Raw genomic sequence first — 16,422 nt, forward strand, 5'->3', positions numbered from 1 at the left:
GTGTGTAGTCTTTAGCTCTGGGAGTTTTTCTTCAATGATTTCTTTGACTATTGATTCTTCATGAATATTTTCTTCCTGGTTCTCTAGGATGCCAATGATTCTTACTTCTTTTCCATTGAGTTTATCAAAGACTTCTATTTGTATCTGTTCACATTCTTTGAGAATTTTTTCTATTGTCTGATCATTTTCTTTAAGGCTCTCTTCCAATTGCTTTTGTTATATGGAGTTGTTATGAAACTCATCTTGCAGTTCACTGATTCTTTCTTCTGCTGTTACTGTGTTAAAGAGGTTTACTGGTGAGGTTTTCATTCCTCCTACCATGTTTTTCAGTCCTGTTATTTCAGTTTGGAGTTTTTTTTTTTAATTTATATTTTCATATGCTCTTGATTCCTATTTGTGGTCTGTTCAACTCAATCTATGCTTTCTTTGAGCTTTATGAAGATCCTCCATATTTCCTCTCTAAGTTCCTTATCTGAGAGGCTAAGTAGTTGGTTGGCAGTTTTTGAGTCAACAGAATTGCCATCTTCATTCTCTATGCATAGAGATGGCCTGCATTGTTTCCCAATGTTGCACCTATAGTGTGATGTTTTCTGCATGTTGTGCTAGAGTTCATTGACTAGGAGATGTGCTCAGCAGTGGACCTAGCTCACATCTGATCATGTTTCTTCTGCAGATGCTTCTAGGCAGGGTTGGTCCCAAAACCCTCAGCAGTGAGTCAGAACAGCAGAAGTCACTTGTAAAGCATTCACAAATGATTAGTTTCCACCTTTAAATCTTGGAGTGTTCTACCTATATTTTCCTCAATGTGCTTTGTAGTTTCTAGTCAGATCTCTAGGTCTTTAATACTATTTGAAATAAATTTTTGTATAAGGTGTGAAATATAGATCAAGTTTGATTTTTTACATGTAGTTATACATATTTTCCATCACCATTTTTGAAGAATCTATTTTATCCCATATGTGTTCTCAGCTGCTTTATCAAAATTTTACTGTTCATTTATATGTGGTTTTGTCATTGGGTATTTAATTTTTATCTATTGATCAGAGAGTCTACCTTTATTCCAGTACCAGGTAGTTTTAATAACTGTAGCTTTATAATACAAGTTCCAAATTAGGTAGTGAGATACCACCCAATTTCTTTTTTTTTAATTTATTATTTTTTTATTTAAACACCTTGATTACATACATGATTGTGTTTGGGTTTCAGTCATATAAAGAACACTACCCATCACCAGTGCAACATTCCCATCACCAATGTCCCAAGTCTCCCTCCTCCCTACCCGACCCCCGCCTGTACTCTAAACAGGCTCTCAATTTCCCTCATACATTCTCATTATTAGGACAGTTCAAAATGTAGTTATTTCTCTAACTAAACTCATCACTCTTTGTGGTGACCTTCCTGAGGTGAGCTGGAACTTCCAGATCTTTTCTCTTTTGTGTCTGAAAATTATTATTGCAAGAATGTCTTTCATTTTTCTTAAAACCCATAGATGAGTGAGACAATTCTGTGTTTTTCTCTCTCTCTGACTTATTTCACTCAGCATAATAGGTTCCGTGTACATCCATGTATAGGAAAATTTCATGACTTCATCTCTCCTGACAGCTGCATAATATTCCATTGTGTATATGTACCACAGTTTCTTTAGCCATTCATCTGTTGAAGGGCATCTTGGTTGTTTCCAGAGTCTTGCTATGGTAAATAGTGCTGCAATGAATATAGATGTAAGGAAGGGGTTTTTGTATTGTATTTTTGTGATCCTAGGGTATATTCCTAGGAGTGGGAGATACCACCCAATTTCTTGTTTTTCAGGATAGTGTTGGCTATTTGTAGTCTCTTCTGATTCCATACATACTTTATTATTGACTTTTTCAAGTCCTGGAAGAATGTAATCTTTATTTAGATGGGGATTGCTTTGAATCTATATAATAGTCACAGTAGCAGTCATTTAAAATATATTGATTTTTTCAAATCATGAGCATGGAATATTTTTCTATTTCCTAAGGTCTTAGTCTAACTCATATGTGATTTATAGCTATTATGTTACAGATCTCCCATGTATTTTGTTAAGTTGATCCTAAACACTTGATGTTTTTGTATACTTTAGGTGAAATAGACTCCTTATTCTCTTTGTTTCCTACTTCATTTTAATGTATATTAGAATGAAATTGATTTTTGTGTATTGACTTCAAAGTCAGCTACTTTGTTGTATTCATTTAGGAGCTTTTTAATGGCGTCTTTGGGGTCTTCTCTTATATTATCATGTCATTTGCAAATAATGATAATTTGACTTCTTTTCCAGGGAGATTTCTGAGCACAGTACTAGAAGTAACCCTGAGTGACACTGGATGTGGACCAAACCCTCCCCCAAATATCACCACTCTATTGTGTTGAGAATTTTAATTAAAAATAAATCTTGGATCTCTAAAAAGCTTTCTCTGCATTGATTGATATATGGTTCTCAGCTTTTCTTTTATTAATATGGTATTTTCCACTAATTTATATGCATATATTCAACCATCCTTGCATACATGGAATGAATCCCACTTAATTGGGGTATAGAATTTTTTGATATCTTGTTGCATTTGGTAGGCTAAGTTTTTTTTTAAGGACTTTGTCATTGATATTCATCAGGGAAATTACTCTAAATTTTTTTCCTGGAAATATCTTCATTTGCTTTGGTTACTTGTGCCCTTGCCCTTTAAACTTGCATATTGATCATGATGTACAGGATAATTCCCAACTATAATCCCAGAGGTTTATTATTCTTCTTAATTCCTTTTTCTATTATATATACATATATGCACACTTTTCTCTCAAAAACATTGATGTAGAAAGTATATTTTTGTTATTATACATACATGTTTTTCTTCATTCATAACCAGGTACTGTTTATGTTATCTTTCCCAAAGACTAAACTACTTGGAGACACAACTTGTTCTTATTTGTATATCTAAAAACATGAAAAATACACAAATAAAATTATACATGTATTTTTCAAAAGATCATAAGTAGTTTAAAAATGAACATTGTGTGTACTATCCTTTGAAGCAATCTATTCTTTTTCATGCAAGCCCAGGTTCCCATTTCTAAATGTAAGTTCTATGGCCACCATTTGAAAGCATAGATAAATGGAAAGCTGCTTCCAAATATATCTGGATATTACCAGGAACTTGTGATGCTTTTCTTGTTTTATCTTCCAGTTTATTTTTTATCTGGAAAACAATATCCCATGAATGGCTCTAGCAAGTTGCGGATACCAGCTGGAGGAATTTTGACATTTATATTGTAAGACATTATGTTTTCAAAAAATGTCCAGGGTTTTTAAAAAGTCTGGTGATAGTGTCAGGGATTAATGCACATTCTCTATGCCAAAAGATGTCAATTAATGAGGAAAAGAAAACATTTATCTCTTGCAAATGACCAGAGAAGTTTGCCAAATCTCTTTAAGTTATCTCTTTTCTGTTGGCATTTTCTTGGAAAGAATACATCTTATGATGAGAATTGCATGTGATTAAAAGAGACCTTTATACATTTATACAGGGCCTACAAAGTCACAACTAGGAGCTTGGAAAATACTGGAAGTTAATATAGTTTTTGAGACACATCCAGAATATGCATTAAAATGTAATTAATACAAAAGTCCAATCTTTAGATTCGGTAAATACTTTGGTGATGCATCCAATATATGCACAGGCATATCACATTGCCTGTCATTTCTATAATATAAGGTAATGATTTTCTGCTCCTTCACGACACAACTGGGATGTGTGTGTCTCTCTCCATGTGTGTACATTCACACTGTACCCATATGTATATGCTCTGAAGTTAAGTGATCATTAACGTGTTCAAAATAATAATGAAATCTCAATAAAATATATCCTGGTAAAAACTCACAGAGCTTTTTACAAAATTTTGTATGATTTCAGATGTGGAGATTCTTCCTTAGTCTAAGGGGGGGATGAGTTTCAGCAGTTTATCTTCTCCAGTGAGTAGTTTGTGGCCACATCACTACATTATAGTCTCTCCTTGAAATCCACATCAATAATTATTTAAAAAATTGTTATTGGTTGAGATTTTGTGGGTTACAATACAGTGAATAATGGTTATATCAAAAATTCTTAAGTTAAATTTGCTTTTAATCTTTTGTACATTTTTGGCCAAGTGGAAATATTTTGTATTTTCATTATATAGGTCAAATAATCATTTACTTAGTGTAACAAACTGAACTATGCTCTAAGGAACGTCAGAGTAATTGAAATTCCTGGCTGTTTTGTCTTATTGTCATTGGTTATCATTATTCCTAGATACTCAGAACACATCCTTTTATTCTCTCTTTCTTTGGATTTTTTTCTCCTTTTAAGATAATTGTGGTCAGCACTTTTTCTATTCAACTCTTGACCTTTCCTATTTATTTTCTTCCTGCTCTGTTTTCAACTGTACAATCCTGGATGCTTAGAAGTTAATATGGCTTGTTAAATATTCTCAGCACAAAACCTGGAGAAAAGTGCTATATGTCATGAAAATAATAATAAGGAATCAAATTCTGCTCTGTGCATTTGCCACTTTCTGGTAATGTGTTGCACAATAATGTACTAAATGATCAATTGGCAGCCTGGTGGGGTGAATGCACTTTATCTAAGTGCATAGTGAAACCCTGGGAGTGTTTTAGGCATGGGGGAAAATAAAAACCAATAATACATGTCAGCTATGATGCACTTGAGAATTCATGTACTGAAAAATTTCAGGAGAAGCAATCTAATTTTTCATCCACAATGACATTTGATTTGCATTCAAAGAGGGATCCTTTTCTGGTCTGGCTGCTCAGGGAGAGAGTTCAGAGCTCAGTAAAGCTTTTGCATTTTAAATTTTTGTTCATTTCCTATTGACAGTTGAATACTCACTAAGTTCATGGCACTGACCTTGACCTGGAAAATGACCTGAATTAAGAACAAACTTGCTCTCAGGAGCTTCTATGGCCAGAATCAACAAAAAATGTTTCTTTCCTCAAAACCCAACAAAGGAGTTCCTAAAGTAGTTAACATTCTTATTTTCCAATTTTTGTTCAGACAAAAGTAAAAGTCATCTGCCTGTTATGGGAGATTGATCACGTTAGTCATGGCATCAATAATCTCAAACACACTCCCCTTTGAGTTGAAGTGCAATTCCTGCTCATAACTTCTTTATAATTTTGTTAAAATTATGTGTGATTATTTTAAAACACTGTCATAATCTAGAACATATTTTAAGAAATGAACATAAAAACGTACAGAATATCTATGCATGGGCTACATCTATTAAAGGGAATGGCATAGAAATGACTGTGGTTGAATTTGACCTTGATATGAAGAAGGGTTCTGTATCTAGTGGGCTGGTGTGGTATACTGGAAAGAGGATGGATCTGAGAATTAAATAAGTCTGATTTGAACTGTTTGGCTATATGCTGTCTTTATGGTCTCAGACTTGTTGCTAAAGCTTTTTGCATCTCAGCTTTCTCCTGAGAAGGTGTCTGAAATATGTAGCAAGTGCTGTGTAAAGCATAGAATTAATTAGGTAAAAAGACACTTTAGAAAAGGCTCTAGGCAACTGAAGGAGCTGAGCAAAGGTGTGAAACGTAAGAAAACAGGGCTTATGTGTGAATGAAAAGTCTGTGCAAATAGTGATCTGGAAGGAAAGATATATAAGATTGGGTTATGGTGGAAATAAAAAATGTGCAGATAAAATATACTTTTTAAACAATATATGCCTGAAATTCCTATAACCTTGCTTTAGATGGAGCCGGGTAAAACTTCAAACATTCATCATGTTCTTGTAAACATTTTATGCATAGATTTATCCCAGATACAAGTGCACTGGAGGTTTGCTGCAGATGAAATATTCTTGAAAGAATTAGAACTTTGTGTTAACTTTATTGGGTGTGAGGGAGGACCTCCTCAGTGGTACTGGGGACAAATAGGTCCCATTAGTACTCAAGACAACATGCAGTTTTGGAAATTGAACTTAAGGTCCTGTGTATGCTAGAGGTGTACTTCCCTAAGAGCTATTTCGCCATCACGAAAGCATTCAATTCTTTGGTATGAGGAAATTTATCATATAAATCAGCGCACTCCTTTCATGCTTTAGGCCTCAGTTTTAAAGTCTCCTCCTGGAAAAGAAGTCGTTAATCCTCCAAATGTGGTTGTGTGTGTGTGTGTGTGTGTGTGTGTGTGTGTGTGTGTGTGTGCGCGCGCGCGCTCTTGTTATGGTGCATTATAATTATTTTTCCTGTAACTGTCTTCCATTCTAGTGAGTATGTTTTTTGAAATGATGACTCAAACTCTACCTACTCTATTTTTTTGTACCATAGATGAACCTTCCATCCGCCAACAAGGGGGAAAATGTCTGTGCGTTTAATGGAATAAATGCTGCCTGAGCTGAAGCTTGAGTGCGGGGAAGGAGAGCATATAATAACCACTTGACATCCGCAATGTGATGCTCCTTTATTGTGCAGACATACTACATCGTAAACAGACTCAGGCACTTTCACCGTCACATACAGAGCTTCATTTAAGACTATTTGATCACTGCTGAGATTTTATCTTATATTAACAAAAAAGTATTTACGTTTTTTTTTTAATTTTCTGGTGTAAAAATAAAAGTTAGGTAAATGTTTAACCAGCTGTGGAACAGTGTATTGTAAATATACTTTAGCCTCACAGGCTGGTTGTTCCTAGCCCCCATCTCCTGACAGCATCTTGTGTTGCACCATTTGCTTTAGAATTTATTTTCTTGTTTTCCTCATCTTAAAACTCTGTGTGTCTTATGGTCAGGTGCATCTGATAGAGTGAAAGAAACTCTATTTTATTTAGTGCTGAATTTCAGTGCTTAGTATAGGATCTGGTTATTTAAAAGGCATGAAATTGGTGCTTAATACTTACTGGTGGATGGGGCTAAGGAAGGAAGAAAGAAAGAAAAAAGGGAATAGAAAAAGGATGTAGGAAAGAGATTTTCTAATTTCTAAAAAACGAAATCAGAAGTAAGGAGAGACTGATAAGATCAGACAAAATGCTAAAAGTATATTATTAAACAAGGAGGCAGTTAACCTTTTTCAAAATATTCTCTTTGGTTTTGTCTTTGAACATGAAAAAATTTTAACTTTCAAATACATGATTTAAAGTCATTCTACACACTATCAAATGAATCACTTTCTTCCTTTTGTCCTTTTGCCTTCCTTGCTTCCTTTTTTGCCTTCCCTCCTTTTTCCTGTCTTTCTTCCCTTATTCTCCTTCCTTCCTTCCTTCCTTCCTTCCTTCCTTCCTTCCTTCCTTCCTTCCTTCCTTCTTCCTTCCTTCTTCCTTCCTTCCTTCCTTCCTTCCTTCCTTCCTTCCTTCCTTCTTCCTTCCTTCCTCCTTCCTTCCTTCCTTCCTTCCTTCCTCCCTCCCTCCCTCCCTCCCTCCCTCCCTCCCTCCCTCCCTCTCTCTCTCTCTCTCTCTCTCTCTCTCTCTCTTTCTTTCTTTCTTTCTTTCTTTCTTTCTTTCTTTCTTTCTTTCTTTCTTTCTTTCTTTCTTTCTTTCTTTCTTTCTTTCTTTCTTTCCTCTCCCTTTCTCTCCCTTTCTCTCTCCCTTTCTTTTCTTTCTTTTCCCTTTCCACACTGTGACATCTATTCTTTTTTTACAGTCCTGTGTCTAAGAAAAAAATACTAACATGTTTGTAACCATGGTGCTTAAATAAAAATATTTTTTAAATTTTTTATAGGAGCTATCAAACTAGTACAATAGGTAGATGCTTGCATTAAAAACTGCTGACCTGTGTTTTGATCACAAAGCCAGGAACAAGCTCTTATTTTGGCCCCAAAATTTAAAAAAAAAATATCTGCAATTAAAATGTTCTATAACCTAGAATTTATTATACTTGCATACCACCTTCTCATAACTAAGATTAATATGTGCATTTTGATCAATTGTATTTTTGGTAGCTGGGAGGTAGTACAAAAATTAAGGCTTTGCACACTGCAATCCCCGATTTGATTCTGGCACCTCATTTGACCCGACATACAATATTCGGAGTAACACTTGAGTATTGCTGAGTGGTGCTCCCAAACAAATAATAATAATATCTTAAGATTTAGATAGAATAAGATCTGGATTTAGCCCTTTAATTAGCCAAGGAGGTCAACAGGTAATTGTGAGTTCCTTAGGAAACTCCACCCTCAAGGCAGCATCCTGCTACCCACCCCCATCCCCCAGAATGTGCACATACCCACCACCCCCCTTCACTCTAATGCTTCAGGGCTAACAAATTCTGGGATTGTGATTACAGAGTTTCTCTAGAATTAAGTCAGGGAACATTGCTAGTCCTCTTGTATGCACAGCACACAACTGGTATTGACCTTTCTCAGGTGGCAGTAATGAGCAATGGTCATTTAAGTAAGTGCCCTTTTTTTCTACCAGGCATGAGCAAGCAAGTTCCACAGCTGATCCAAATAAGCATACACAAGTAAGTAGTCTGCACAGTTTCCTGGCAATAAATAATGATGATGCCTGGACTGACCAAGGATGCTTTCTAAAAGACTATGTGAAAAGGGAAATCAGCCCCCCCCACCAACCTTGGCGGGTGTCCTGCCCCTTAAGGAAGTCGTCACTACCGTGGCTCCACCCTTAAGGAAGTCGTCACTGCCTCGGCCCCACCTCTACCCCTACCTCACGAATCATTGGTGTTATCGTAGCGGAAGTCCAGCCCTCAAGGACTCTTCTTCCCCTCCCACTTCCCATCCTATATAAGGGGGTAACGAGGGACCCACGAGGTCTTTGGTTCTGGTGGGAATTCATAGACCCTGACCATTCATAATGGTCAGTATTAAAAGCACTTTTTAAAGCATCTGCTGGAACTCATAAGCCTCTTCATTTCTTTGCGCCGGGCAGCTAAAATTAGGACTTCCGGACCTTTCATATGGTCATGCACCCTTCTAAGTATCAGCTGCTGTCCTTTGCTGCCTCCCTTGTGCTCAGGCACATGCCTCTTCTTTTTTCTACAGTCCAATTCCCCAGTAAAATTATCTGAGGGAAAAATTCTGTGCTCTTATAAGTTCATATTTTTCAAGAGTCAAAGAATCTAGTGTCTGTAACCAGATGAAGACATCAAGGCCTCCAGCTACTTTAAGTGTTTCCTGAAGGTTGTCCTATAATTCATCAAAAGAGTTGAAATGAGAACCCTTGATCTTCCTCATCCCATGATTGTTGGCTCCATGATTCTGATTATGTCCCCTTCTCTCATTTAATAATTCCACACATCAAAGTCTCATTTTCTTCATGGTAAAACTACACTTCTCTCTAACCTGTAATGAGCTAACTCCATTTCAACATTGGGAAATAATCCACCTGAGATACCTGAAGAGTAAAAATTTAGCATGATGAGTTTGGGATGTTAAGACATTCTTACAATTTGCATTTGAGTTTTGTGAAATTTAGTTGATGTATGCCACCTATTGCTTCAAAGAGAATCAGTTCCATGCCCAGTGACACGAAGGATAGCTTCCCAGACACCATAGCAAGGGCCATTTCCACCATTGTTCTCCTATCTCTTCTCAGCCCTGAGGGTCTTTATAATGAGACCTCAACTGGCCTAGACTGAATTGAATTGTAATGAACTTTATTGTTCAGTGGCTATTTGGAATTTAATGCTAGTGCCCTGGATGGCCTTGCCTGACAGAGGAGAGGCCTAAGGGAAGTTAGTCTCTTTATATTATGCATGATTTGAGGGTCCCACAGTCAGTCAGCCTTGCTTCAAATAATAAATGGGCAGATACAGTCTCAGTGGGGAAGAAAAAGCTTTGGAACCCTGTGGTTTTGTTGGCACTAATTCATAGTGCATATCTTGCTGCAGTACATTCCTTGTGGTTTCATTTTGCGTTTTTCCCTCCTACATGTGGGTATATTGTCCTGGTCTCATATAATTATTTATTGTTGTAGAAATTCCCATGCTTAAAGGACATTTGACTCTTGCACACTTGATTTGTCTCTGTGCCACATAGTAGAATAAATTGTGTTAATGTATGTTGGATGAATTCAAAGAAAAATTTCTAAAATTTGTAACTGATTATTAAATTGGATATTTTTGAGACTTATAAAACTCTTGGTGCATGGGATATAGAAAATATCACAATATATGCTTCTAAATATTACCTTATGATGAAATTTAAGAAATTTCTTTTTTGGTTGCATCTAGACTGCTGAAATGGCCTATTTCTTTGGACAATTTAGTAATCTCCCCAGTTAGACTCTATTGAAGAAGAAAAGTTTTCATGAAGCAATTAATTAGATTCAAAAGAAAAAAATAAAAGACACATTGTATTAACAGCGGAAATTATACATTTAAATAATATTTAGATATAAATTAAGAATAAACATTTCAGATCTTTCTTTGGGTGGACATCACCTATCCATAGGTACACATAGTTACATTTCCATAAAACATAATAGATATCAGTATTTTAATGTACAAGAAATAAGGATTTTATTTATTTATTGGATTTTATTCAGAATCAGAATTTTGAAAGCATGTACAACTTATATCATCACAGAGATTATAGTGGTTTCCAATAGTTTTAAGTGAGGTTTGATTTTTTTTTCCTTAGAAATTCCTCTCAGAAACTTCTCATTAGAATGGAATAGATGTAACATGGCCTTGTTTATCCTATCACAGGTAGGAGATTTACAAATACTCAAGTTAGTTGTATTAGGAATTCTTCATTAGTAAATTTTAAATCGAACCAAAAACTCAGTTAGCTTTTTGTGATTCCACCTGAAATATCTGAACTTGATAATGTTGCCACTGGAGTTCTCCAAGTGACTTATGTAAAGTGAGGAGGAAAGTGGCAGCAGCCTGAGAAAGGAATTTGTCACTTTCTCTCTCTCCACCTCTGGACACCACATCTCTAGGGAGATCTAGAACTGAGAGTCTTGCATTATTGGCAAGGGAAACGAAGTCCTTACCCTGCCTAGACTTTAGCCAGGCTTTTCAGATCCATTGCTTTCCTCACAGAAAAGACTTTCAGGGGGAAACAAGTAGTGAAGTAAAAACAGGTTTTATTTGGAAATACTTAGGAAGGTGTGGGAAAGGATAAGAAATAGAAAGAATAAAGCACTCAAGAAAGAGTGTGGGTTTCTCCAAGTGTTTGGCTTCATCAAAGGACACAATCCACCATGAAAATAGGAAAATGTATATCAAAGTACATCTAAAGAGAGGATATGTGGGCAACAGGTGTTCAAGCACCATGTGTATGGGCCAGCAAATACATATGTACACAGCATTGATACAAGGGCCTATGAAGCACATGCACACATTCCCTTTGTTTCTAGTTGGTTTATATAGGGTTTCTCCAACTGTCCACAAGGGGCTATTCCTGTAGTTAGGGTGGGTGTCAGGGAGTAACTGATGGTTTTGTTTTTTGACTTTCTTTTTCTTTTTTTTTTGTTTTTTGGGCCACACCCGGCGGTGCTCAGGGGTTACTCCTGGCTGTCTGCTCAGAAATAGCTCCTGGCAGGCACGGGGGACCATATGGGACACCGGGATTTGAACTAACCACCTTTGGTCCTGGATCGGCTGCTTGCAAGGCAAACGCTGCAGTGCTATCTCTCCGGGCCCGACTTTCTTTTTCTTTTCCTTTCCTTTTACTTTTCATTCTCCTCGAAAGGTTCCAGTCTTTACTGGATCTGTTCTGGCTCAAGTTAAAGATCTTATTAGGCCTTGGTCACTAGTCCTTTTATAAAATAAATGGTTTTGTTAATTCCAATATTTCTTTGCCATGGGAGTTCTTCTCTATCTGCCTCCCTTAATATCTTCTGCCCAATCTGCCTTGTCTCATAGAGTTATAAATGGAGAGAAGGAAATATAAAGTTCGAGATGAATGCAGGATATCTGTAAAATTGAATGGAGATGAAAGTAGAGGTCTTTCAAATTAAATCTCTATTCTGAAACTTAGCTCACTTCCTTTCCTGGTACTTTCACAGTAATCACCTCCATCTTATTAAAGCATAAATTGGGTTCTGTTATCACTTACCGAAATGTTCCAAGTATTATAGCAATAGTTGTGAATCAATATTCATATTATTATAACAATGTCATCCAAGTCCAAATTCTGCTTTTTATTTTTGCTCTAATTAGCTTATACAAGTTTTGTGTAATGGCGAACTATTAACCTCAACAAAGAAACTTCTCTATACACTGACCCTTCTACTTATATATCTTGGATTTCCCACTAAACAGCGTCTTGCTATATGAAAATCACTGGAGCAAATAGAAGAAAAGCCAAGTATTTTACATATATATATATATATTTATTATCCTTGAGAATCTTATAACCTAGATGACTGGAGGGGAAAAAATCTACTACCAAAGCAGCTACTGCTTAAATGCAAATTAAAGAGAAAAGTATTTGTGTGAAGGCAGAGAAGTGACAGAATAATGAGCAAATACATTCAGAAAAATGTATTTTGAGGTCTTTTTCTACTACAAAATACTAGGAGAAACAGTGATTGATTATTGGATAAGATAGCACTTATTAGTAACACTCAGCTTTAGCGATCTTGAAGAAATAAGACTAAAAACTTGCTTGAATCATGGGGCCGGCGAGGTGGCGCTAGAGATAAGGTGTCTGCCTTGGAAGCGCTAGCCAAGGAAGGACCGTGGTTTGATCCCCCGGCGTCTCTTATGGTCCCCCCAGGCCAGGGGCAATTCTGAGCGCTTAGCCAGGAGTAACCCCTGAGCGTCAAACGGTGTGGCCCGAAAAACCAAAAACAAAAAAACAAAACAAAAAAAATCTTGCTTGAATCAAAGGCAAATGATAGGAATGTGTACTATTTTGAACTATTGCTAACGCTTATGTTTTGGGTTTTCTTGGCTTTTTTGGGAGTCACATTCAGCTGTGCTCAAGGCTTACTCCAGGCTCTATGCTTAGCAATAACTCTTGGCAGAATTTGGGGACCAAATAGCTATTGGGGACTGAACCAGGGTCAGTTGATTGCAAAGTAAGGTCTCTCCACAAACCAACCCTAGCTGACCATTTTTTAACATAAATACAGCAAAGGGTTTTGTGACAAGGATTTGGAATCTGACTAAATGAAAAATAGGTAAGAGAGGAAAGATGTTTTATTGTCTATTAGGAGCTTTGGTCAGAAGAAAATGGGGTGCATCATTCTTCATGTACTGTCTTTATGACTACTTTCTAAGCCCGCCAAGGCAGATTCCTGTATGCTGACCACTAGGTTATTTCAGTTTGAGTTTCAAGTCACCATATGTACAATATTTATTTAAAATTTTAATAATCTTGTTTCCTGTAATTCATTTAGAATATTCCTGTAACATTTCTTTAAGATAAATATCAGAATTGGTATTATGTATTAAGAGGATGTTCAATTTTGGCAGTATTAATGACTGTATTTTGGAAATTATCAGATTTGATTGTAGAGAATTGCTTAAAACCTTCCCTTACTAACCCAAAAAAGTCTTAATTTCACTTTAAAGGGAATGTAATCCTTTAAAAAATCAGCTCAGGTACCAGAGAGATAGCATGGAGGTAAGTTGTTTGCCTTGCATGCAGAAGGATGGTGGTTTGAATCCCGGCATCCCATGTAGTCCCCCAAGCCTGCCAGAAGTGATTTCTGAGCATTGAGGTGGGAGTAACCCCTGAGCACTGCTGGGTGTGACCCAAAAACCAAAAAAAAAAAAAAAATCAGCTCACTAGCATGCAGAGCAGGCAGAATAATTGCATAGTTACATGAAGACTCTGAAGTCAGAGATTAGTTCTACATATTAATTATAAATTTGGATAGGGATTTTTTTTGAGCATGAGAATCTTAGTTTTCTTATGTATATAGTATGATGTAATCATACTATTGCCTTTTTATGTAAAAAAAAAGAAAATGTTCTAAAGAGTAAAGTCATAAGGTAAAGCACCCAATACAATGCCTAGTAAGTATATAAAAAGCCCTTTCTGGATGATTACTATTCATTATATGTATTCATGTCTCCTGTTGAATAAACAGATGATGGATGAACAATTTTATATATTCTATGAAAGGTTTTTGAAAAAGAAATATTTTAACCTAGAAAAAGATATTCAAATTGGGAGTTAAAATACATATAATTAAAAACTCATCCTTCTATCCTCTATTCCAAAGAATTACAATTTTTGCCAGTATTAATATAAAGGAGTCTTTAATTCACTGAAGTAACTGACTTGCCTACAGGCTTGCAGGTTACACTGTAGAGATAAATCTAACTGCTGCTGGAAGTATCCCTGAAGCCCAGAGAAACCCTAACTCAACTCAGGAATAGGAAATAGTGACAAGTCAATCTTCTGATGCCTGATGGTACTTGTATGGGCTAAACAGTGATGGCAAATAATCATCAGTCCTTTGTCATTTAATCTCTCATTCTTTTGGAGGGAAAGAGAGGATGATTTTCCCTTTGTGCTAAGGCACCTATGCCCTATTGTTGAAGCAGAGTCTGTATTTTGTCACTAACCTTTCTTAGATATCGTACCTTAAAGTAAGAAACTTCTTTAGTAGTAGAACTATTTTTTTTTACAGACTCATTTGCAATTAGAGAAATAAAATTAAATTCCACTTTTGAGGCCAAGAAAAGATAGTTTATCCAAAGAGAAAAAAAATCAGAATAGCATTCAACTGTGTTGATAAACTCACAAAATAATGGGAGAAAAATGAAACCATCAAGAGTTTGGTAAGGCTGTTTGAATGAAATAACTCAAATTGGGTGGTTAAAGTTACCAGGAACTCAATTCACTATTCTTTAAGGTAAATGGTTGAAATTGAGGCCAGTAGGGGGAAATGGGGAAGAGTAGGGAGGGCAGGGTTCTTGAAATAAATTTAAGATGCAACCAATTCCAAAATTAATAAAAGGAAATTAAAAGTGGAAAACCAAAGAATTCTTTTTTAGCAGTATATAGGAAAACAGAATAAAAGAGTGATGCTTTATAATATCTACATAGGCTAGGTTAAGAAATCATATACCCCCAAATAGTTCTTAAACTTTTGTAAACTACAAATCACTTGCATGGCTATTCTGAATTATGGTAGAAACAGGAAATTTTATAAGATACTATTGGTCACTGTTGATAAACATACATTGAACACTGAATTTGATTTTTAGCATTTGTTTAACTATTTGGTCCACATCCAGTAATGCTCAGGTACTGCTCATGGTTCAGTCCTCAGAAGATACTTAATTGTTCTCTGGGACCATTTGGTATCAGAGATTAATCAAGGTTGTTGCATGCCAGACATGTGCTTTAACTAGTTCATGGAGTCCTGGCCTCTGAATAATGATTTTGATTACAGTAAAATTTTCCTATTCAGTTATTATATATGTATATGGTTGGTATATATGTATACATATGTGTATATATATATATATGTCTATATACCAATAAATATTGGGTCCTAGGCTAGTGCAGGCAAGGAAGATGCCTTACCACTTGCACCACCACTCTGGCTTCGTTTGGTATATATTTTTAAGGTTTGGAAAAGAGAAGTTTCTTAGATAAATGTTAAAAGCAGAATGGCATTGCTAGCTAGAGCATTACAGTATTTGTCTCTCTGTGCTTTGGTTAATTAAGACTTTGTAAATTTGGGGATTAAAACAATAGTACAGCAAGAAAAAATATTACGGCCAAGCTGGTTCATTCCTTGGAATCTCCTAAGGTTTTCTGAGCACCACTAAGAGCAATTCCTGAGTGTAGAGCCAGGAGTAACTCCTGAGCCTTTCTGAGTGTGGCCCAAAAACAAACAAACAAAAAATTACCATTTCTGATTTTTTAAATTTAAGTAAAAAAGAATTTTTTTGTCACACCTGGTGGCCCTCAGGGGTTATTCCTGGCTCTGCACTCAGAACTTGCTCCTTGCTCGAAGGACCATATAGGATGCTGGGGATTGAACCCACATCTGTCTTGGGTCAGCCACATGCAAGGCAAATGCCCTACCACTGTGCCCCTAAATTTAATTTTTTTAAAATTTTTATTGTGGCCAAAGTGAGTTATAAATTTTTCACATTTAAGGAAGGTGTTTTTAATCTGTATCTCTAGAAATAAATAGAACATTAACATTTAAAAAATTTGTATACAAATATACAATTGAGTAGATTGATTATTTGAAATATCAATAAGAGACAATAAATGAGAAATAAAAACAGAAACATAAAAATGATAAATATAAGAAATGGATTAAAAGAATTTCCCTCTTTTTAAACATCCAAATAAATGCTCTACAATTTCCTGGCCTCAGGGAATGTGCCTTTATATAGCAGTTCTATGTTTTATGTAATTTGACTTATCATTTGTTTAGTAAATTAAAAAGTATTGTTTCATTTGGAGGGGCACACCTGGTGATGCTCAGGGGTTACTCCTGGCTATACCCTCAGAAATTGCTCCTG

This window comes from Suncus etruscus, chromosome 5 (assembly GCF_024139225.1).
Source record: "Suncus etruscus isolate mSunEtr1 chromosome 5, mSunEtr1.pri.cur, whole genome shotgun sequence".
NCBI classification, from domain to species: Eukaryota; Metazoa; Chordata; class Mammalia; order Eulipotyphla; family Soricidae; genus Suncus; species Suncus etruscus.